Source organism: Acinonyx jubatus, chromosome D4, assembly GCF_027475565.1.
Source record: "Acinonyx jubatus isolate Ajub_Pintada_27869175 chromosome D4, VMU_Ajub_asm_v1.0, whole genome shotgun sequence".
In the NCBI taxonomy this organism is placed as follows: domain Eukaryota; kingdom Metazoa; phylum Chordata; class Mammalia; order Carnivora; family Felidae; genus Acinonyx; species Acinonyx jubatus.
Genome location: NC_069391.1, coordinates 65,006,566 through 65,028,975, shown reverse-complemented (window position 1 = coordinate 65,028,975; position 22,410 = coordinate 65,006,566). Strand labels below are relative to the sequence as shown.

At 42.1% G+C, this 22,410-nt stretch overlaps 1 protein-coding gene and 1 pseudogene across 1 annotated transcript in view; both read left to right on the top strand.

Moving 5' to 3' along the window:
• The window catches only part of LOC106971464 (procathepsin L-like), a 298,037-nt gene that overhangs the window by 84,064 nt on the left and 191,563 nt on the right, over window positions 1–22,410 (top strand). The gene's annotated exons all lie outside the window — the stretch shown is intronic.
• Window positions 6,471–7,769, top strand: LOC106971477 (protein YIPF6-like; annotated as a pseudogene).

The window sequence follows — 22,410 nt, the reverse complement described above, 5'->3', positions numbered from 1 at the left end:
AAATGGTTTGGTGGTGATCTAGCTGCATTTCAGGGATAAGACAATTCAGGGTCTCCATGCTGCTCTGTCATCTTAAACTCTCCCTAATCATCTTTATTTCTATTTAAAACCAACTCAGGGCACCCAGGTGGCTCAGTCCATTAAGCATCTGACTTAGGCTCAGGTCATCGTCTCACACTCGTGAATTCAAGCCCTGTGTTGGGCTCTGTACCCTCAGCTCTGAGCCTGGAGCCTGCTTCAGATTCTGTGTGTGTGTGTCTCTCTCTCTCTACCCTTACCCCATTCATGCTCTGTCTCTGTCTCTCAAAAATAAATAAACATTAAAAAAATTAAAACCAACTCTACTGCACCAAGTGGACATGCTCAAAGAAAGGAGGAGAAACCATAGCCAGGGGTGGCCTGATGCTTCTGGGAGCTGTTCTCCAGCAATCACACAGCAGGACATATGCCCATGTTGTGCACAGTTACAGTGCCCTGCTCACTGCCTTGGCAAGATTAGCCTCAAGAAGATACTTTCTGCTTGTTATGCTAAGTGAAGTAAGCCATACGGAGAAAGACAGATCCCATATGTTGTCACTCTTAATGTGGATCCTGAGAAACTTAACAGACCATGGGGGAGGGGAAGGGGAAAAAAAAAGTTAGAGAGGGAGAGAGCCAAACCATAAGAGACTCTTAAAAACTGAGAATAAACTGAGGGTTGATGGAGGGTGGGAGGGAGGGGAAAGTGGGTGATGGGCATTGAGGAGGGCACCTGTTGGGATGAGCACTGTGTGTTGTATGGAAACCAATTTGACGATAAATTTCATATAAATAAATAAATAGATAAATAAATAAATAAAAATTAAAAATTTTTAAAAATTAAAAAAAGACAGATATGCTATGGAAATATTCTGGATTAAAAGAGGCTAAAAAATTCTGACAACTAAATGCAATACCTAACTCTAGACTGGATCTTTGTATTGAAGGCATGAAAATGTTACCATAGGCTATTATTAGGTCAAGTGACCAGAATATGGATAGTAGCTCAAATAAAAATATTACATCAATGTGAAAAAAAAAAACATACTCCCTGCTATGAACTCCCACCAGCACAGACTGTTCTCTGTGGGGGTCCCTCTGTGCAGCTTAAATGTTACCAACCATGCCATATAGCTTCCCATGTGTTGCCTTCCACTGGGACCATAGTTCATCTAAGCTCTGGTTGAGTTGCCGAGCAGCTGAGGCTATTCCCAAGCAAAGGGCAGCCAGGAAGAGAGAAGGATGCATGTTTCAAAACCTAGGAAAGCAAAACACATGAGTTTATAATTAAACCAAACTGTCTAAAAGCTATCTCCTTTCTTCTGAGATGTTAGAGCCACCCTGATAGAGAAGAAATACTCCCAAGTGTTTGCACAGGGCTGGGGAGGAAGGCTGAGGACGTGGGATTTGCAGGAGACTTGCAGAACTGCTCCCCACCCTGCAACCATTTCCATTTCCAGGGCATGTGGACAGGGGCACATGGCACGGCCTTCCACAGCCCAGTAGGTGGGGTGTATGATGGGGCCAGGCTCAAGGACAGCACCTTCTGCGAGCTCTGAACCTCTAAACCAAAAGGTGGTGGCCAAGCTTGTTTGGGGGTGGCCCATCCCCTCAGGACTGGCCCAGCACCTCACCTGTGCCAGGCGCAGCCCCACTGAGCTGACAGAAGGATCTGCCCTGAGCCAACCCCCCGCCTTTCAGGCCACATTCTCCATGTGGAAAACCTTACCAAGGTTCCCAAGGGAATGGGCGGTGGTGCTCACAGGGCTTTCATAGTGACAGGACACATGCTAATAAATGAAGGTACATATTTGCCTGTCTTGTTTTGTGTAAATAAAGACTATTGCCAGCAGGTCTTGAAAGCCAAGAAACCACAAAACTCAATGGGCATGGGTTGAGCATTTAAAGGCTGCTAGAGCTCTGACCATCTCAAAGAGACACCCATGATGGCAGAAGGTGGTCATAGAACAGGTTAGATGGACACCAGGTCACCTGTCAGCCTCAAGAAAATTTTCCTATAACTTGGTACCTTGTGACACACCGCACAGCCCTCAACCCCATGACACCTCCCTTTCAGGTATTAGCTTGGCTCCACAAAACCCAAAGCCATAACTACTGGGATCCTTAAATTCTAGAGTCAGGTGTGCTAGCTTTTCACACACCTGCTTACTTTCTGTCTAAGAAGTGTAGTCCCAGAAGGTACAGATTTCTAGAAAGATGAAAGCATTTATTAAAAATAACCTAGAATTATAGTGGCCATTATGGGGAATTTCCAGTTGGACAGAACTATTCACTTAAGATGTATACATGAAAGTCAGGGTTCTCAGTTTAAATAAACAGAATGGGGTACTTATTTTAATGCATATGCAGAAGACTCCAAAAGACTTCAGTATTCCAAAATAGCTGCATTGAAAGATTCACTACAAAAGGCTACTGAAAAATTAGAAACACAAGAGGTGCTTAAGACCAAAGACTGTAAGACTGACTTACGTCCTCCACCTCCTCAGCCCTCCTTGCCCTGAGTGCTGCATCTGCTACTTTCCTGTCCCAGGTGCCTTTCCACCTGAAGACACACTCACCTTTTTACAGGACACCACTTGAGGTTACAGGTGATCCTCCTGAGAGGCCTTTCATTGTTGGTCAAGGACTGAACTGAGACCCACAGTAAAATATTTCTTTTTTTTAAATATTTATTTATTATTGAAAGACAGAGAGAGCATGAGCATGGGAGGGGCAGAGAGAGAGGAGACTCAGAATCTGAAGCAGGCTCCAGGCTCTGTGCAGACAGCTCAGAGCCTGACATGGGCCTCGAACCCAGGAACCATGAGATCATGACCTGAGCCAAAGTCGGACATTTAACCAACTGAGCCACCCAGGCGCCCCGCCCACAGTAAAACATTTCTTAAACCTGAGCAGGGCCCCCAAGAGTTTTTAGTTTGTTTGTTTCATATTTATTTATTTATTTATTTATTTATGTATTTATCTATTTGTCTGTATGTGTTTGTTTCATTTTTTAAAAATGTTTATTTATTGATTTTGAGACAGACTGCACTTGAGAGCCAGGGAAGGAAAAAGAAAGAGTGAGAAAGAGAATCCCAGGCAAGGTCCATGCCAGCAGCACAGAGCCTGACTAGAGACTTGATCTCACGAACCATGAGATCATGACCTAAGCTGAAATCAAGAGTCTGATGCTTAACCAATTGAGCCATGCAGACGCCCCTTTTTCTTTCATTTTTAAATCAATTCCTCCTGAGAAATAAAAATTCACATTATCCCTTCCTTTCCCAGTCCAGTCTCATTAGTTATGGATCCTTTTTTCCCAGGAATAACTATTTCCTTCTTGTCCATTTGGTTTTACATCCTAAGAATGTGGCTTGGCTTTCCACTTGCCTGGGCTCTCTCTTCAGCTGTCTTTGGGAGTGGCTCTAGATCTTGTCAAAGTAGTACTGTTTACACCCTTTTGGAGGATGTCTTTCAGGTCTGTGATGTTGTTTAATACTGCCAGAAATGTTATTGGTTTTCCTGGCTAAGAACTGATAATATATTTTTAAAATTTTTTTATAACTCTATAAGAAAAACTTACACCAAAATTAAAGTTGATCATCAGAGCCTGCTGGAATTTTTTTGTTTTAATTTTTTTTCAATTTTTAATTTTTAGGCCTTATTCTACCAAACAGAAAAATAAAAACAGATCCAAAGTAAAAGTTTTTTTTTAAGATTTTATTTTTTAAGTAATCTCTACACCCGACATGGGGCTTGAACCAACAACCCAGAGATCAAGAGTCACATGTTCTATCAACTGAGCCAGCCAGGCTCCCCCAAACTAGTAAGTTTTATACCTATTTCATGACAGTAATTTTACACCAGAAGCTATAAGGTCTGCGACTCTGTACACTGACGTTCACATTTTTATGTGTTGTAAACGCTTCCACATTCAGATGGCATTGCTAAAATTCCCTTGTGAAGACCTCTATTTACCTGGTTCAAAGGCAAATGACAGTAAGCACTGGGCATTCTAAAACTGCAAAAGGTAGAGACCAACCCAAATACTTTCAAGTTCAAAAGATCTAAGAAATTACTTGATAAGGTACTTTAAGTTTGATGGTTTAATTAACACAAACACATCTTTAGAGTTATCAACAGTAAATAAACAGACTTGTATTCTACCTGAGTTTACTAACCAAATAAGTTATCTCTTATAAGATCTTACAGCCACAAAAAAATGAATAAATAAAATAATAGCCTAGGATAAAACTTACTTTGTCTAATGCCTAATAAAGCTTTGTAAGTAATCTGCACAAAATTGTTAAAAACAAGTAGATTAAATCTCAAGTTTTGGAGCAAATTTTTTAAATGTGGATGCAGGGGCCAAGTGCAGGCTGCTCCAAGATGGGCCACTTTGGCAAAAAGATTGTTTTGGAGTTAAAAGAAACCAAAACCCAGCTGATTCAGGAAAAACTCTTTACCTCTCCCCTCAACTATCTGTCTGTAGAAGGAAGGGGACATTAGCCTACAGATTGCTCCTTCCCTAAGAAACTAAACTACACAACAGGACAAACATTGTTTTCCAAACATCCTGCTTGCCAATGGTCTCCCTCCTCTTTGTATCCCCAGCCCTGACCTTTCTCCTTATCGCAGGGTGTCCTGTGAGCCTCATGTTGCCTGTCTTTGGAATTCCATGACAACATGGGTTCCCTGTATGTATGAAACTAAATTTGATTTTTCTTCTGCAACTCTTAGATTCTTAGCCCAACTTAAAGGGCAGAGGAAATTTTTCCTCCTGGTAACTAACAAAATTCAACCAAATAAATTTGGAGATCTAAGTGGCTTTCTGAAATGCTTCATGAATCAGGCAGGACCCCACTGAGCATATAGAGATGTGCATCCAGGAGTAGTACAAAATGGAAGGCTTTATAGAAGGGGGTGTCCAGAGAGTTATTAGCAAAGGAAAAGGATTGCTCCTGGCAGTGCTCTTTCTAGGGGACAAAACATGGTTTCTACCTCACCTCTTTGAGGGACGGAGAGGACCCGAGTGGCAGACTCATTGGACTAGATTGAAAAATTCCTGGCTGACAGGTTAATATTACATTGGTGGGGTAGGTGGAAACTGCAGTTAGGTTCTATATTAAGAACCACTTTGAGGGGCTCCTGGGTGGCTCAGTCGGTTGTCTGACTTTGGCTCAAAGTCAAGACCTCACGGTTTGTGGTTCAAGCCCCGCATTGGTCTCTGTGCTGACAGCTCAGATCCTGGAGCCTGCTTCAGATTCTCAATCTCCCTATCTCTCTGTCCCTCTCCTGCTCATGTTCTGTCTCTCTCTGTCAAAAATAAATAAACATTAAAAAACAGAACCAGTTTGGGAACTTAGCTGAAATGACATTCTGGATTTAAAATGACTACTTTTGATGGGTATTGCAAAGATTATAGAGGATAAGTTATATGGCAGTCAGCATACAATCCCTAGCATATAGATACTATATTATTCTTCATGATGTTCTGGTATTTAAGAGGGCCCTTATCATCAAAACACCCTTGTTAGGGTCATATCTTAAGATATATCACTGAAGATTTGAGAACTGTCAAACAGTCCAGAAATAATAGGACACATGACAAGCCCTTGAGGTCTGGGGAGGGAAAAGCACCTGAGGTCACAGGACCCAACAGAGATGGACAGAGGATTAGGGTCAGAAGGCCACAACTCTCTCAGCTGGAGCCATTCCAACACACTGCCTCAGGTGTGCTCTCTGCTCAAGGTTGGATGGAGAATAAAGGACTAAGGTGCACTTGGAGTCTCTCAACCAAACCAGCTTCCATCATCATAGCTTTCTGCCCAGATTTTCCTTGCTTATTGGGTCCCCAAATGGGCATCATGCACTGAAAGAGGTCAGTCATGGGTAGATCTTTGGGCAAAATGCAATGCTGCCTCCTGGACTCACCTCAGTGAATCTTGCTCATCAGTGATCAAGCTGGTGTTCTTCCCCTCTTTTCTTGCGCATTCTCAGAAAAATAATCGGCAGGTCAAAAACTACTTTCTCCACTTCTAGTGGATTCATTCTCCAAACTGGACTTGTCAGAAAACATGAGTCAACAGTTGCCTTAAAATTTCAGTGTCTAGGTCTTGACCTATTTTTAATCTAATGGAAAAGGTAGTGGGTTTTTGTGAAAATACAGAGTATGTGGATGTTTAATTATCAAGTGGAACAACTAACCAAACCAGCGACCTGGCTCATGAGCAATAGTGTCGCATGTTGCTTACATGGTCGTCCTGGGGATGGGACAGGAATGCATCATTTCCCTGGCTTGTCTCCCCCCATTAGAGCTTTCATGAACAACTTGGCAGAGGCTGTTTTTAAGGATTCTCAGAGGGACCTTGGCCATTGTCCTCCCAGCAATTTCTTCTGTTTTTTAATTAAAAAAAAAAAAAACAAGTATGGAGCAACCCGGGAGAAGGAGGGCCAAGATGGCGAAAGCAGCAGAGTCTTCGGGATAGCCAGGGGCAACGTGGCCCAGGCCCCTGTTTGCAGGCCTTTCTGATATATCCATCTCACGAGACATCCTCGTGGAAGGAGAATTCACCATTCCTATGAGATCTCACATTCAGGAATTTGACAGCTCCACGTTAAATGAATCTGTTCAGAATACTATTATGCGTGATCTAAAAGCTGTTGGGAAAAAATTCATGCATGTTTTGTACCCAAGAAAAAGTAATAGTCTTTTGAGAGATTGGGATTTATGGGGCCCTTTGATCCTTTGTGTGACACTTGTATTAATGCTTCAAAGAAGCTCTGTAGATAGTGAAAAGGATGGAGGGCCCCAGTTTGCAGAAGTCTTTGTCATTGTCTGGTTTGGTGCAGACCACCACCCTCAACTCAAAACTTCTTGAAGGAAACTTATCTTTTTTCCAGAGCCTCTGTGTGCTGGGTTACCGTATACTTCCCTTAGCAGTGTCAATGCTGGTTTGCCAGTTGGTCCTTTTGGCCAACTGGGACCAATAAACTTCATGGTCCGGCTTTTTGTGGTGATTGTGATGTTTGCCTGGTCTATAGCAGCCTCTACAGCTTTTCTTGCCAATAGCCAGCCTCCAAACCGCAAAACCCTCACCATTTATCCTGTTTTCTTGTTCTATTTTGTCATCAATTGGATGATTCTCACCTTCACTCCCAAGTAAATCAGGAAATGGAAATTAAAAGCCAGTGAATTGAAAGCTCATCTGAAGGATACAATTCACCATGGAGCTTTGCCTCTGGCCCTCTTTTGTCTAATTTTGGAGATATTTTGAGATGAAATGGGAGCCATAAAGCACCATCGCCACTTATATAAGGAACTGATGTTCGAAAGGTTGTCCTTTTCCTCTTAATGTCATTTCTTGAAAATACATAGTATACACAGTATAGTGCTGCCTTAAGGCATGATAGGGTCACTGTGGTCCATTTGAGTGACAACCAATGATTTAGAAAGCACATGGATACATCCTGCAAGTTGAGTAGAATTAGTAAGTGTATTTTCAGTTTTGAGAATACCAGTTCAGGTGCAGCTCTAAAATACATTGCCTTATGACTATTAGAATATGCCTCTCTCTTCATAAATAAGAATGGATAGTCTGTATCCCTTTTCTTTTATTTCTCTCTTGGGCTTAAAAAGGCAATGACAGAGGTTGGGAAGGGGTTTCATAATTGGGTAGGAGAAAACATGCATTCACCAGTGTTCAGATTTTGACAGGGGAAAATTCTACACTTGTTGCTTTTTTAAAAAGCAAAGGGCAGCTAAAGAATTGGCTTCTTTAGTCTTTCCATATAGTCACCTTTCTGCCATGCTTAACAGCACCTCAGTGACACTCTAATTTTTCATCTTACCCCCCCAGCTCTGAATATGCAAACTGTTCGCAGTTACCATATAATTTTCCTTTGATTAAAGCTCTCTGTGGACCAGTGCTTGAACTTATCCAGGTGGAAGACCTTAGTCCTTCATTCATATTATCATGTGGGCACTTTCTTCTTAACAGTAGGAGGTAGTTTGGATACAGCATAACTCTAAAGAATTATTCTGCGTAGTCTGGCCTCTAACTAGAAAGCAAAGCTAAATCAGAAGCCTGCACTTAACCATGTGAACACAGAGGGATTTAGTGTTCTGATGGCTGGTTCACAGAACAGCTAGATGCTTAGAGCATGACGTAGAATGAGTTAGGTTTACAGCTGCCACCTTTTCATAGTGGGCTTAGCAGTTTTTCATTAGATGTGCTTGTCGGATTGGGGAATAGCAATATATTTTCTTGGTTTTAGACTTTATTTGTAAATTTAATTAACTCTTCTTTAGACAAGTACTTTTTTTGCACATGTGCACCTGCTTGTATTCTCAGCTATTTATACACACAAGTGTGAGGGCTTTTCAGGGAGCAGAGTGTCTGGAAAGGCTGATTTCTAAGCTAAACTGGGTTCCTTTAAGGTAATATGAGCTACTGCCTTCTATAAATTGCACATTGAAGAACTCTTAGTAGACAAAAGATTGGGAGTCAGGCAGACAACATCCACTGTATATACAGTTACTTATAAAAATAGGAATTTATTCCACATTTTTTCTTTATCATGGAATTTAAATATTTATTCATTTTGTATCTAAAGACTATCTACACATAGATATATAATTTTAAAAACACACTTTCTCCATTCTCAGCTTAACTAAGAACAATACTAGGACAAATGGGTTCCTGGAGTGATATTAAATTACAGAGCATTACAAAGTTGGTCCCCTCTGTCCCAGCCTTGTCCAGAGTTTTTGGTTATATCTTTATTTCAGCTTCCCTTCTAAATTTCAAAATAAACCCGTGAGGACAAAGCCAATGTTTCAGTCTTAAAGTGGTAAAGAAAATATTTTGAAACTGGTTCTGATTGGTCCAAAAGTATCATCCATTTCCATTGTCTGAAATTTTCTAACTTCTTACCAAAAACATCTCTCTTCCAAAGTTATTTCATACTCTGTCACAATGGTTATAATGTAAAATTTAAAAAAATAATACTGTTTCTCAAAAGGGAATTATCTGCTGAATTTTATTCAGGCTAAATATTTTGGTCAGGAATTTTTAGGGCCACAAATGAAGTAGGGGTTGTGTGGGGGTGGGTGGCGGGGGTTATACATATTGGGTGTTAAGGCAGCTTGTTCTGTATATTAACCTGTTGCTCTTTGGTGACTTCAAGAATGGTTTTATTTGATTTAAATGAAGGTGGGTAAAATGGAGATTATCTTTCTCAAAATGAATGATCCATTTTATGGCATAAATTATATTTTCTTAATATATGCAAAAAAAAGTTCATTGCTTTCTGTAGCAGAAGACCTGATTATCTGGAAGTTGTAATCCTCAACACAGCTTTCCCTGATTTGCTGCAAAGGCACATGGTTAATTATAGAAGGAAAGACTGTAAGAGAAGGGGATTTTAACAAAGGAAACCCTCTTCCAAGAATTGGGAATTTTCATGCTTTAGATGAAACTCAAGTGTGTGAGCATCATTACCAAATGTGGTGGATCATTGCCGAGTGTGGTGCATCACTACTGTCGTGGCTTGTCATTTGCTGCTCCTGCTTCTGAGATTGAGCCTCCACTGTCATATTCTTTAGCAATAGGAAGGGTAAAGACTGGATTTAATCACTGTTCAGATTATAAAAACTCAACTGATGCAAACATATTTGAATGTGCTATGTAGTCATAAATGTCAGCCATACCATTAATTTTCAAGTCTTTTGCATTTTAAAAGGCTTATTACATGAATTCAATTGGATCTTTTTATTTTGATGGGGTTTTGTTTTGTTGGGCAAGGTGGGCTTGTCCCAGAGCATGGGACTGGTAAGCATTTAACTGTTTACTATATTTGTCTTTTTATAAAGTATTCCCCAGATGTGATGAGAAGGTTAGCAAGCCTTTGTATTTGAAGATTTAATTGTACACTTTTTATAAGCTAACTACTTACTGTACCTGGACTTCCTGTTTATTCCTGGAGATGAAAATGAAAATCTCCTGTCATTTCAAATCTTTGGGTCATCAAGTCATTGAAATGTATCTAAATGCTATCATGATATGATCAGACATCCATTGCATGCAGCTGTTTTATTCCAGGTAAAATACTGACATTGTTACTCTTCATTAGACTGTTAATTTCTGAGACAATTTGGATAGAAATAAATGTGTGAATGTTAAAAAATAAAAAATTAAAAAACAAGTAATCATTTTGAAAATATGACAAAGTTCTGGTAAGTGAGATTAAAAAAAAAAAAAGCATCCAAAATTCCAGTCTACTTCCTTGTGGCCTCATGAAACCAGTAGACAACTGGGATTTATGGCTCGCTCAAGGAATACTCTGTTTTGACTGATGGCCTTTGATCATCATAATAAACTTTATCTTATCTTACAGATGAATGAACTAAAGCTTAGAGAGGTTTGGGAACTTCCTTAACAAGAAAGCAGGGAGCCAGGATTTTATCTCAGGAGCTGTAAGGTATAATTCCAGACCAGAAAGCACTTAGCACCACAGGGCTGTGCCAGACCCAAGATGGAAGGCTGACAATCAGTGAAGATAATGGAAGAGAATTGCAAAGGACAATAGTTAATGTTTTATGCTGCAGCCAAGGGACCTCACACCTTCCCCACCACCTTCCCAAAATCAGTACCCTAGGCACAGTCCCTAAAATGATGGTTTGGAGAATTGTTGCCAGGCATGGGAAGACACTTGTAGAAATCAGAATCCAGTTGTTATGATGATCAGTACTAGAATCTACTACGTACAAAGCTGTGTCTGAAACATATAATCTCTCTATAATCACTTCATTTTTACCAAAGGTAGTCAAATTAATATTATTTGCAAAATAAGTCTAGTTTTGAAAAATACTTGGCCTGATTATTTACCTAAGTGCAGCAAGAATAGTGATTGACATATGATTTCATCTTCTGACATCTTCTTGGGGCTTTATAGGCTCCATAAAGTCAACCTTAGTTCCTTAAAGCTGTCTGGTCAGATCTGAGTCTGTGTATGTCTTTCCCAGGTAGGTAGGACATTCCACTCAAAGCCTTGGTCATATAACCAGTGTTTCCAATGTGTCCCTGTTCTAAGGAAAACAGATTCTTACTGAATGTATGCAAATAAATACATTGCCATAAAATATAAGAGTACTCAGTGAGGTTCTGAAGTTTGGAGGGTTCAAGTGGGGAGAAAAGACGGCTGTTTCAATCCTGCTTACAACAGTGTAATACATCAAATTGCTAGAAGTCAGTTAGCTTAAAAGAAAATGTTTCCTTAACTCTGGGAAAACAAAACATTTTTTAAGTGAGCATGAAGTCATAAAAATGCTACCAATCCTCCTTGGTTCATTCAGTCCCATGTTATTAAGTCTTGTTCTGCTTGAATCCAGTTTTTCCACTAGTTCTGGATATTTTTACATAGCTCGGTTTTATGATCTTAAGGTTGTCAGAAATCTATACTCAGAGGTTTAGTTTCTGGTTTTGTTTCTATGTTTTATTTTTTCCATGAGCTTCACTGAAGATGAAACACATTGGCAGGAAGCTTTTATAAAAGTATTTGAGTAGAAGTATAAATGTCTGTAAATAATAAAAAGCTTGAAAACTGCCATGGCTAAAGAACTGGTGAGAGTTCATGACAATACAATTGACAAGGACATTTGATTGTTTCTGACACACAACACTTCAATATAATAACAGACCTGGACATCAGGTCTCTGTGGGCTTTATACGATTTTATACGATTTTGAAACACTTATTTTAATAGCATCTCTATACAATTATAATCTAACAGAATTTAGCATCACTTACTCGACAATGCTTTAATTTTTTGTCATTTTTAACACACCAAGAAAGGCTAATTAATTTCTCAGAAAATCTTTTAACTGTTCCTATATATATATATATATATATGAAATGTGTGTATATATGTGTATATATATGTATATATACACACATACACATCAAAAGGTTTGAACATTTGATTAAATGGGATCATAGATCATTATGTAACAGTAGTTACGCATTTAACAAAGTGACAATAAAGGATGTCAAAGGCAAAAAAAAAGGAAAGAAAAGAAAAAAGATGTCAAAGGTTTTATAGTTATAAGCAAAATTTGTTAAGATTTTTAATAGAAAGACTCAGTTTTCTTAAGTTTTCAAAATCCAGATAGACATAGAAAAGCATTTTCATGGTATATAGAATCCGGTTTTTTGTTTTGTTTTTTTAGCAGATAACTTTGAAGGTAAAGAAAAACCTTTGTTTATAATTTTTTTAACGTTTATTTATTTTTTTTTTGAGACAGAGAGAGACAGAGCATGAACAGGGGAGGATCAGAGAGAGAGGGAGACACAGAATGTGAAACAGGCTCCAGGCTCTGAGCAGTCAGCACAGAGCCCGATGCAGGGCTGGAACACAAGGACCGCGAGATGGTGACCTGAGCCGAAGTCGGACGCTTAACCAACTGAGCCACCCAGGCGCCCCCCTTTGTTTATAATTTTTAATGAACAGCCAACCATTAGTTCAAGAAATATTTGTTCTTTTAACAAAGAGAAACAAATTTTCCACTAGGGTGCTTTTTTTTCTTTTTCTTTTATATAGTTTATTTATTTTGAGAGAGAGAGAGTGCGCGCGCACACACAAGTGGGGGAGGGGTAGAGGGAGGGAGAATCCCACTGACAGTGCAGAGCCCAATGCGGAGCTTGAACTCACAAAACATGAGATCATGACCTGAGCCAAAGTAGGACCCTACACCAGGGTGCTTTTAATATCAAAATTCATTTCTGGGGCACCTGGGTGGCTCAGTTGGTTGAGCCTCGGACTCTTGATTTTGTCTCAGGTCACGATTCCAGAATCATGGGATCAAAACCCGAGTCCAGCTCCATGATATGTGTGGAGCCTGCTTGGTATGATCTCTCTCTCTCTCTCTCTCTCTCTTTCTCTCTCTCTCTCTCTTTCCCTCTGAACCTCTCCCCTGCTCACACACACTCTCTCTCTCAAAAAAAATTTTTTTTACTTAAATTTATTTTTTTTAATTCTTTTTAATATCTATATTTTTGAGACAGAGAGAGAGAGCACCACCTGGGGAGGGGCAGAGAGAGAAGGAGAGAGAGGAACCCAAGCAGGCTCAGTGCTGTCAGCACAGAGCCCTATGTGGGGCTCCATCACATGAACTGTGAGATAATGACCTGAGCCAAAATCAGGAGTCTAGCACTTAACTGATGGAACCACCCAGATGCCCCAAGATTATTTTAATTTTAGCTTGTACTGACCAAACATAAAACTCCTCTCCAAAGATTACTTTTCTATAAACCTTTTACAACTTTCCTTCTTACATTCAGATATTGTCTTAACTTTTTGTTGTTTTGTTCGTTTGTTTTTGCCCCCAATCAGCCTCACATTAAGAGAAAAATCTTCTTTTCTCTAATAAAAATATATATCTCCATCCTAATACCATTTTTGCAATAGAGCTAGCCTGCACTTATTTGAATCTTAGCAAACACACAATAAAAGTCTCATATTTAATGCTGATAATTCTAAAGACACATCTATTTTAATAAAATCAATAACCTTAAATTACCTTTAGTACCAAATATTTTCCAACATCACATGAACTTGAAAAACATTTCAGGTGTTTTTTTTATCTTTTTGAGGTTTACAATGCCCAATTTCTACAAGCACTTACCTCCAAACTACATAGAGCTCTTTCACAACTTAACGTTAGCAATACCATCTGGAGGAACAGAAATCATCCCGCATTTACAACATGTGCAGACATATACACAGACAAGATAGTAAAAAAATACTAATTTTCTGGAGAGGACTTAGTCACATTTTTCAAATATCTCCCTCTATTTTTTCTATTTTTTTAAATTTTTTTAATGTTTATTTATTTTTGAGACAGAGAGAGACAGAGCACGAACAGGGGAGGGGCAGAGAGAGAGGGAGACACAGAATCCGAATCAGGCTCCAGGCTCTGAGCTGTCAGCACAGAGCCCAACGCAGGGCTCAAACTCACGGACCCTGAGATCACGACCTGAGCCAAAGTCGGACGCTTAACCGACTGAGCCACCCAGGTGCCCCTACTTTTTTTTTTCTGATGACACCTTTTTCTCTACAGTTTGCATTTCAAAGAATGGCTTTAGGTCTTGGAGAAGATGGGGGTAGAAAATTTATATCAGGAAGCTGCAGAAAGAGTGTTTTAAGTTTTCTCCAAGGTAGAAATTAAGAGCATATCTTACTGATATCGGAGGTGGTAGAGTCTGGGAAGAAGAGCCCTTTTAGCAGTTTGTATTTTAAAAAGCTCGCTAATTTAATCAAGTGAGTAAGTAAGTAAGCAAGTGAAAGGCCACTTTCCCTACTCCCGGCCAGGCTCAGATGATTCGGGCTGTCTTTACATTTTAAGACAAGATTTATAATTGTAAGAAGAGAGAAAATAATGTACACTTTTTTTCTAGAGTTTCAGAATAACTGCTATTTAAAATGGATCCTACTTGGGACACCACGAGTTAGCTCAATCAGTCAATCAGCCACCAGGTAGCTGACTCTTGATTTCAGCAGGTCATGCATGATCTCATGGTTTGTGAGTTCCAGCCCCACATCGGGTCTGAGCTCACTGTGCAGAGCCTGATTCGGATCCTCTGTATCCCTCTTTCTGGCCTTCTCTCCAGCTCACATTCTCTCTCTCTCTCTCTCTCTCTCTCTCAAAAATAAATAAATGTTAACAAAAACATGAAAATGGATTTTTTTTCCTGAAGTACAGGACAATTTGTTCCCATATCCTGATCTTTTATATCCACAAACATTTTGAGAGGAATAGGTGTGTTTGGAGGATTGGTAAATACATGTGGATTTGGACTTGTTTTTAGGGTTGTATTTCAGGTCTTACGGAGATTTGGAAGACAGATGGTTGTTTCTAATTTCCCAAAGAACTGGATTATAGATTGAATATCAAGGGATTGGCCCATCTTTTTAATGAAATGATTGTGTTTCTCTTTTTATATCAGAAAGACTTTTCACTGAAATGGGAATCAAAAGATTTATACCTTTGTAAAGTCTGTGTAAAGCATTTTAACAAAAGCCTTCTTTGTGGGTATCCAACTGAAACATGGCTTCTATTAGCCCCTGAATATTGGCCTTTTGCAGATCATTTGTAGGAGGGCCTAGGGGAATTTTAGTCCTGTTTCCTCTGTGAAGTTGGGGGGGGGGGGTAGTGAATAGTCATTATTCTACTTCTCTCCACAGCTGGTAGGATATATTTTTTTAAGTTTATTTATTTATTTCGAGAGATAGAGAGAGCTCAAGCAGGGGAGGGGCAGAAGGACAATCCCAGGAAAGTTCCGCACTGTCAGCATAGAGCCTGATATGGGGTTCAAGCTCATGAACAATGAGAACATGACCTGAGCCAAAATCAAGAGTGGAACACTTAACTGACTAAGCCACCCAGGCACCCCTCTTGTAGGACGCTTTAAAACCAGGGGCAAAAAGCTTTATAATTTAAAAGATCTGTTGGTGCCCAGAGGATGCCAATTCTTTGGGTGGTGGGGCTGTAGGATACACCTGTAAAGAACATTGGATAAGAATGTCTGACCTGCAGCGCCTGATGATGGAGCCTACAGGTAGGCAAAAAGTGGGCCTTACTGCCTGTCTCAGGTGCTTTTGTTAAATTCTTTTTCCAGCTTTCAGCATTTAATTTGAACCTGGAGACTGACCCAGAGTGCTCCCTGAAAGTTTTTAGGGCAGGGAAGTAGTAACAAGTAAATGAAGCCCAACCTTAAGAATGGCAGGCTGTCCTGTAGTAACGCCTGGGAGTGAGGAGCAGGGGCTATGGATTTCCTAAAGATGGCTCCTGCCTTAGAATATTCTCCTGTGTTTTTCCCCACCCGCCCCTCACAGGCAGGCTGGTGTGGCTAGATGCAGAGGTGAGGCTGGAGTGTCCATGGCTGTGGGCCTCTTGCAGGTGTGGCTGCCAGTGTTGTGAAGAGTGGGGGGGGAAGAGGGGTGGGAGCAGCAGGGAACAAGAGGAATCAGAATTCTAAGCCAGTCCCTCCTTCCAGGTGGTCAGAAGAGTGTATTTGCGTAAGTAGGAGGCAGGACACGTGCTATTTCCCTGTTTGTTTGCTTTAATTTTCTACTTCAAGTATTTACCCAGGAATGGGGACCTCTGTGTGCATGCCTGCCCATGGCTCACAAAGTAACTGAGTCTGGACAACCCCATCCAACTGCTATCATAACTCAGAAATGACCTTCCACCTGGTCTCTCTGCACAGTGGGAGGGAAATTCCCTAAGTGGGTTCCATCTTGCTCCCACCTGCTGAGCACACCTGGACCAAACCAATCTCCTGATGTAGGTTTGTCAAGCCACCTACCTCTCTGATTAGATCTCCTCAGGCATCGTTCTCCCCCAGACCACCATGCTCAAGTCCTGGTGCCAGGCCTATCCCCCTTCCTTTTGGTGTGTTTCCTGTGACACACCCAGCTCTCTACTGCCCCAGGCCCTTTGCACTCACTATTCCCTCTGCCTTCCCTCAGCCCCTCCTCTGCTGCAGCCTCCCCTCTCTTGTCCTTCTTGTGCTGGTTTAAATGTCATGGGCAGAGAGGGGTCCCCTGAGCAGTCAGTGGGAAGTAGCCCCCCAACCCCTTTCGCTCATTTCACCCTGTTTGAATCCCTGCACTTACACCAGGCCAGCAAACCTTTCTGTAATAGACCAGGTGTTTTCTCTTGTGACGGTCACGTGTCGCTAAACCAGTCATAGACAAGAAGAAATGAAAGGGGTGATTGTGTTCCATAACAGTTTATTTACAAAAACATGCAGTGGCTCCTAGGCTGTTGTTTGCCAACCCCTGACTGGCATTTTCCTTATTTGTTTACAGCCTGAGTCTTGCCACTTGGGCGATGTGGTCTCCCCTGTACCTAGAACAGGTCTTGGCATATCTGGACATTGAATATCTTTTAAGTGAATATTGTTCGGTAACTGCATTGCTCTTTGGAGCCCCAGTGAATCTTGGGTTCTACTTTCCCTTTTTCCAGAACATTTTCCCCTGGCCATGTAGCTTCATGCTCCTTGCAAAAGTGACTGAACTTCAGCATATTGACTGGGAAGCACTGTCAGAATCTGGGGACACCAGATAGCAGCAGGGAGAGGACAAGGCTTTCTGCACAAGGCAGGATGCATTTAGACCCAGCAGCGAAGGAGCTCCAACTCTTAATTATGCAAATGCAGTTTATCTGTGGTGACTTTTTAATCCTGGGCAAACTCCCAACTTTGTCCTCTTTTCCAGTATGTTCCTGGGCACCTTCCTTCACTGTGCTCTCTTAGGCTTAGAAAAATAACTGCTTTGATATCAGTGTATGAAGCATCTGATTGGAAGGACAATAAAACTAAGTCAAAACAGACTAACTTCTTAACCACTCCCAAAACTCAGATGCCAAAATCAGATCAGAAGGGCAGGTGTGGTGATAGTAAACTAGATGCACTCATGACATCTACCTGTACCCCCTCCCCACCATTCTGACATGTACCCCTCATCTTCCTGGGAGGCAGAATTGGTCTAAGCAACAGCACACTTCTGGGCAGGTCTGGGCAGCTGCACTCACCTGTTCACTTGGTGGGGGGGGGGGCAGCACAGGGCAGAGTCAGAGGGGCCGCTCCTTTTGTAAGAAGGTGGTTCCCACAACCCAAGCTGTGGCTGTGGGTCTCCTGAGCCCCCCAGAGCAGGGGTGGGCTGCTTTGCCAGCTCACTGGGGGCAAACAAGCCTTGATTTGCAGCACAGGCTGCTTCCTGGGATGCAAATACTGCCACCAGGGCTGATTCCAAGCCCCCAGTGTGAGGGCACTGAACCCGCAGGTGGGAAGAGACGCATGTGGTAGGCTCTGCGGGGGGCACCAGAGGCTCCCACACACCGCTGCCCCCAAATCACTTCGTGGTGAACTGGGTCACAGCACACCTCGCCCAGCTCAGACCTGTCCCGGCTTCTTCCTTCCCCCACAGGCTCTGGCCTGGGCCACTCCCACCCCCACCCTGCCCAGATGTACTGGCTGCAAGGTCTCACCTCCCCAAGGTCAGCCCCCAGAGCTAAGGACACGGGCCAGCTGAGTAGCTGTCGTTGACCACATTGTGTGGTGCAATAGGAAGGAAATACCCAGAGCAGAGGGGGAGCGAGTGTTCAGGAGGAGCCCTGCCGGGGCCATGGCTTGCTGTCCCCAGAGAAGATCACAAGGGAGGAAATGTCTTCTGTCCAGGGTGCAAAGGTGGCTTCTCCATCAGGCCTGTCACTTTTCACCACTAGGGGTCAGCAGTTAGCAAAAATGTTTTCCCAGGATGATTTCATTATTTTCCTGTGAAATTATTATTTGTATGATACTGTATACAAACTATTCTAATCTTTCATCCTCACAATGGAAACCAGTGAGCTATAGAAATACCTGACATTTACCAATCTGATCTGTTCTTGGCAACCACGAGCCCATAGTTCACTAGACAAGTCTGTTCCAATGGTCTTTCCCAGCGCAGGATTCATCACACATGGAATGGACAAACTCATTCTTCTGAAACCTCATAGATTTTGTCAGACTCGGACTAACATTCTACAGAGAAATACACTGACATGTGGACTACGATAGTGTTGAGAATTGAGTCATTTTGTTTTCTTCCTTACATTTCTGTTTGCCAACTGTCCCAGTTTTAGAATCAGAGAAACAGGTACATTTAAGAATAAGGGTTCCAGCTTTTCTCTTCCCCCTTGGATATTCCCCTGTCCATGTCCTCAGTCTGTGATTGTGACCAGCCAGCCAGGACCTTTTGCCTGCTCATCCTATCTTCTGAGCTCTGAGCCAGCAGGGGTGGGGGAGGCTGTGTATCTTACCTGCAAATGCTTGTGTGCTGTGTACTGCTGTAAGGTGCCTAGAGGAGGAGACCGTGGGGCCCACATTTCTCCTGTATTCAACCCAAGCCCTGTGTACCTGGGGCGGGATCTTCTCCTGTGCAGGTGATCCTTGCCACCAAGTCTGACCATTCCAGTAACACCATTTGGCACAGTCTCTGTTGGATTTGTGCCCAGACTTCTTGGGTTCCCCTGAGCTCACTAAGCATCCACTATACAAAATCATGGGGAACTGACCTTAGAACAGTTCCCCCTTTGCAACAGGAATGCACACAACACAGGGTGGAGGAGAGTGGGTTGTGGGGAAGGAGTTCATCAGCCAGGACTGAGAAACTAAAATCTGAGCACATAAGCTGATGCAGCCAAAATGGCCTAACCTGTTAGAGAGACTCTGGCATTTTCTTTCAATGTGTGTTAACCTTAATCCTTGTTAGTATCTGAGTAGAACTGGAAGTGAAAGTGTATCCACTGGAATCCTAGGACAAGCCTAAGGAGGGAGAGTAAACCTCAATTCCCCAGAATGCATCAACCCCCTGCCACTTCCTTCCATTTTCTGTGAACTAATTAGCCTTTGTCATACTCAACCATGTATGTAACCCAGACTTTGGACATAATTACTCTCCACACTATTGAGAACTACCATATTCCTTTATTCTTCTTAAAATCAATGTGACCTAAACCACCATGCAAAATCTAGTCTCTTTCATTCATGGAGCCCCTCCTTCTCCCCATGGCTGTGCAAGGGTCCTGGAGTTTTATAAATATTCTGTTTTTGCCAGCCCTTGGTCATTCCAGGATGCCTGGGAATCTTCCATAGCCCATCCTTTCTAGACCAGCTTCACATAGCATGAGTACAAGCAGGCTACTGTCCTCAGTCTGAGAATCCCCTGCCCTTCTCCCCTCTTGTCCCATTCCACTAAGCAATAGACACTTCATTCCTTGATGACAGACACATTATAGGAGGTATTCTCTCCCCTGCAATTAGGAAATCTTTTGGTTTTGTTTGTTTGTTCGTTATTTTGTCTTCAAAGCTTGGCTTTCAGAGCCCTTGGACTCAGGAATTCTAAATGAGACGTCAAGTGCTGAAAAGTGACTCTTTTCCTCTTTGCATTCCTGCTGTTGAAATCCTCATTTTCCATGAGACAAGGATGTCCCTAGCCATAGAGAGGACCAGTCCCTAGAAATGGAACGCAAATGGGAAAAGAACACTGACATTTCAGACAGTACCACTACCCTGTGACACACATGACACAGGTCTGCAGGTGGCTACAGGGCCCCTCTCAGCATCTGATACAGTCTCCCCTCAGCCCTGACAATGGCACCCAGGACCTGCTCTAGAAGAAAGAACTCAGGAGTGGGAGGTCTTCTGCTAGGAGAAGAGAGTTGTGGTTCCCGGGGGGAGAAGGGAAGATCTCCCCATGAGGCAGTGCAAGTCACAGACACAGGAGGCACTTTCCAGAAATGTTGAATGGACACAGTGACAGAGGGTTAGGGACTGTGCCAGGGGTAATGATGTGGGGCCCCAGGGAGGACTGTGGTGCCTTGGTTGCTGTCCCCAGGACTGCAGCATAAAACACTAGCTATTGTACTGTGCAATTGTCTTTAATGATCTTTACTGATGGCCAGCCTTCAATCGCGGGTCTGGTACAGCCCTGTGTGCTGCCTTGTCTGGAGTTACAGCTCCTGAGATCAAACCCTGGCTCCCTGCTCACCAGCTGAGGAAGGTGCCAACCCTCTCCAAGCTTCAGTTCATTCATCTCTTCAATGCAATAGGAGTTATTATGGTGAAAAGACCATCATCCAAAGGAGAGTGTTTGTGACTATATTCAGTTGTCCACTGGCTTCAAGAGGCCACAGGAAAGTAGTCTGGGATTTTGGATGCATGTCTTTTCCATTTCGCTTATCTCTACTTTATAAAGTCTTCATAATGATTGCTTGTTTTATTAGTCTTCTAACTTAAAAAGAGAGAAAGAAGAAAGAAAGAAAGAAAGAAAGAAAGAAAGAAAGAAAGAAAGAAAGAAAGAAAGAAAAACTCTGGAAGCACAAGGGCCAAGGTCCTTCTGAGAATCCTTCACAACAGCCACTGCCAGTTTGTTCATGAAGGTCTACGGGAAGGAGACAAGCCAGGGCAAACTTGCATTACTGCCCCCTCCCCAGGGACATGACATAAGGAATGTGTGACATTGTTGCTCATGAGCTGGGTGACAGGTTTGGTTGATTGTTCCACTTGGTAATGAAACATTCACGTACTCTTCATTTTTATAGCAAACCACTGCATTTCCATTAGATTATGGATATGTCCAGGACATAGAGACTGAAATTTTAAGGTAATCCTTCACTCATGTCTCCTGGCAAGTCCAGTTTGCCTGGACCAATTGTAGACTGACTCTACTGGAAGCCTACAAAGTCATTTTCACTTGTTTCTCATTTTTCTGACAACATGCAAGAAAAGGGGGGGGAGGAACACCAGCTTCCCAGATGGATCACTGATGAGCAAAGTTCACCAAGGCAAAGCCTGGACTCAGCATTGCATTTTACCCAAAAATCTGCCCACAGGTGACCTATTTCAGTGTGTCATGCACATTTGGGGGGCTCAACAAGCAGGGAAATGCAGGGAAAAAGCTTTGATGATGGAAGCCAGTTTGACTGAAAGACTCGAAGGGCACCTTAGTCCTTCACTCTCCATCCAACCTCAAGCACAGAGCACATCTGAGGCAGCGTGTTGGAATGGCCCCAGGTGAGTGTTTGTGGCCTTGTGTTGCTAATCCTCTGTCCATCTCTGCTGGTCCTATGACCTCAGGTGCTCTGCCCTCCCCGGACCTTAAATCTCTGTCACATGTTCTATTCTTTTTCCGTGTTGTCTGATAATTCTATAATCTTAAGTGATATATCTAAAAGCATGACCCCAACGAGGGTGTTTTGATGGTTTAAGGGCCCTAATAAATTCCAGAAAATCATTAAGAATAATAGTAGTAGCTACATGCTGGGGATTGTATGCTGACCACCATATAATGTATCCTCTATCATCCTTACAATATCAATCAGAGGTAGGCATTTTTAATCCCCTTTCACAGATGAGAAAATGGAGGCTCTTTAAGGTGAAGGGTCTTGCCAAGGTTATACATGAGTAGTAAGAAGCAGAATCAAGATTTGAATCCAGAATTATTTAATTCCAAAACCAGTGGCCTGAATGACTACATATTTATTTGATTATTGTCTGCCTTTGCCTGTGAATCAATCATCATGTTCATGTAGGTCCTAAATAAGTATTTGTTGAATGAATGAACACTATCTCCCATCCACACCTAAGGAATGGAGGTATAATGGTGGAATGGCAGATTGTTATGACAGCTGAGCAAACAAAGAGAGGACCTACCCCTACTTCCCCTCTTTGCTCCAGCTAAACTGAGTTCTTACCAGGCCCCTACTCGTGAAGTATGAAGTATGGGGTTGCACTATACCCAAAGGAACTACTCGAGTTTTCTAACTTAAACAAACAGCTCTGGGGA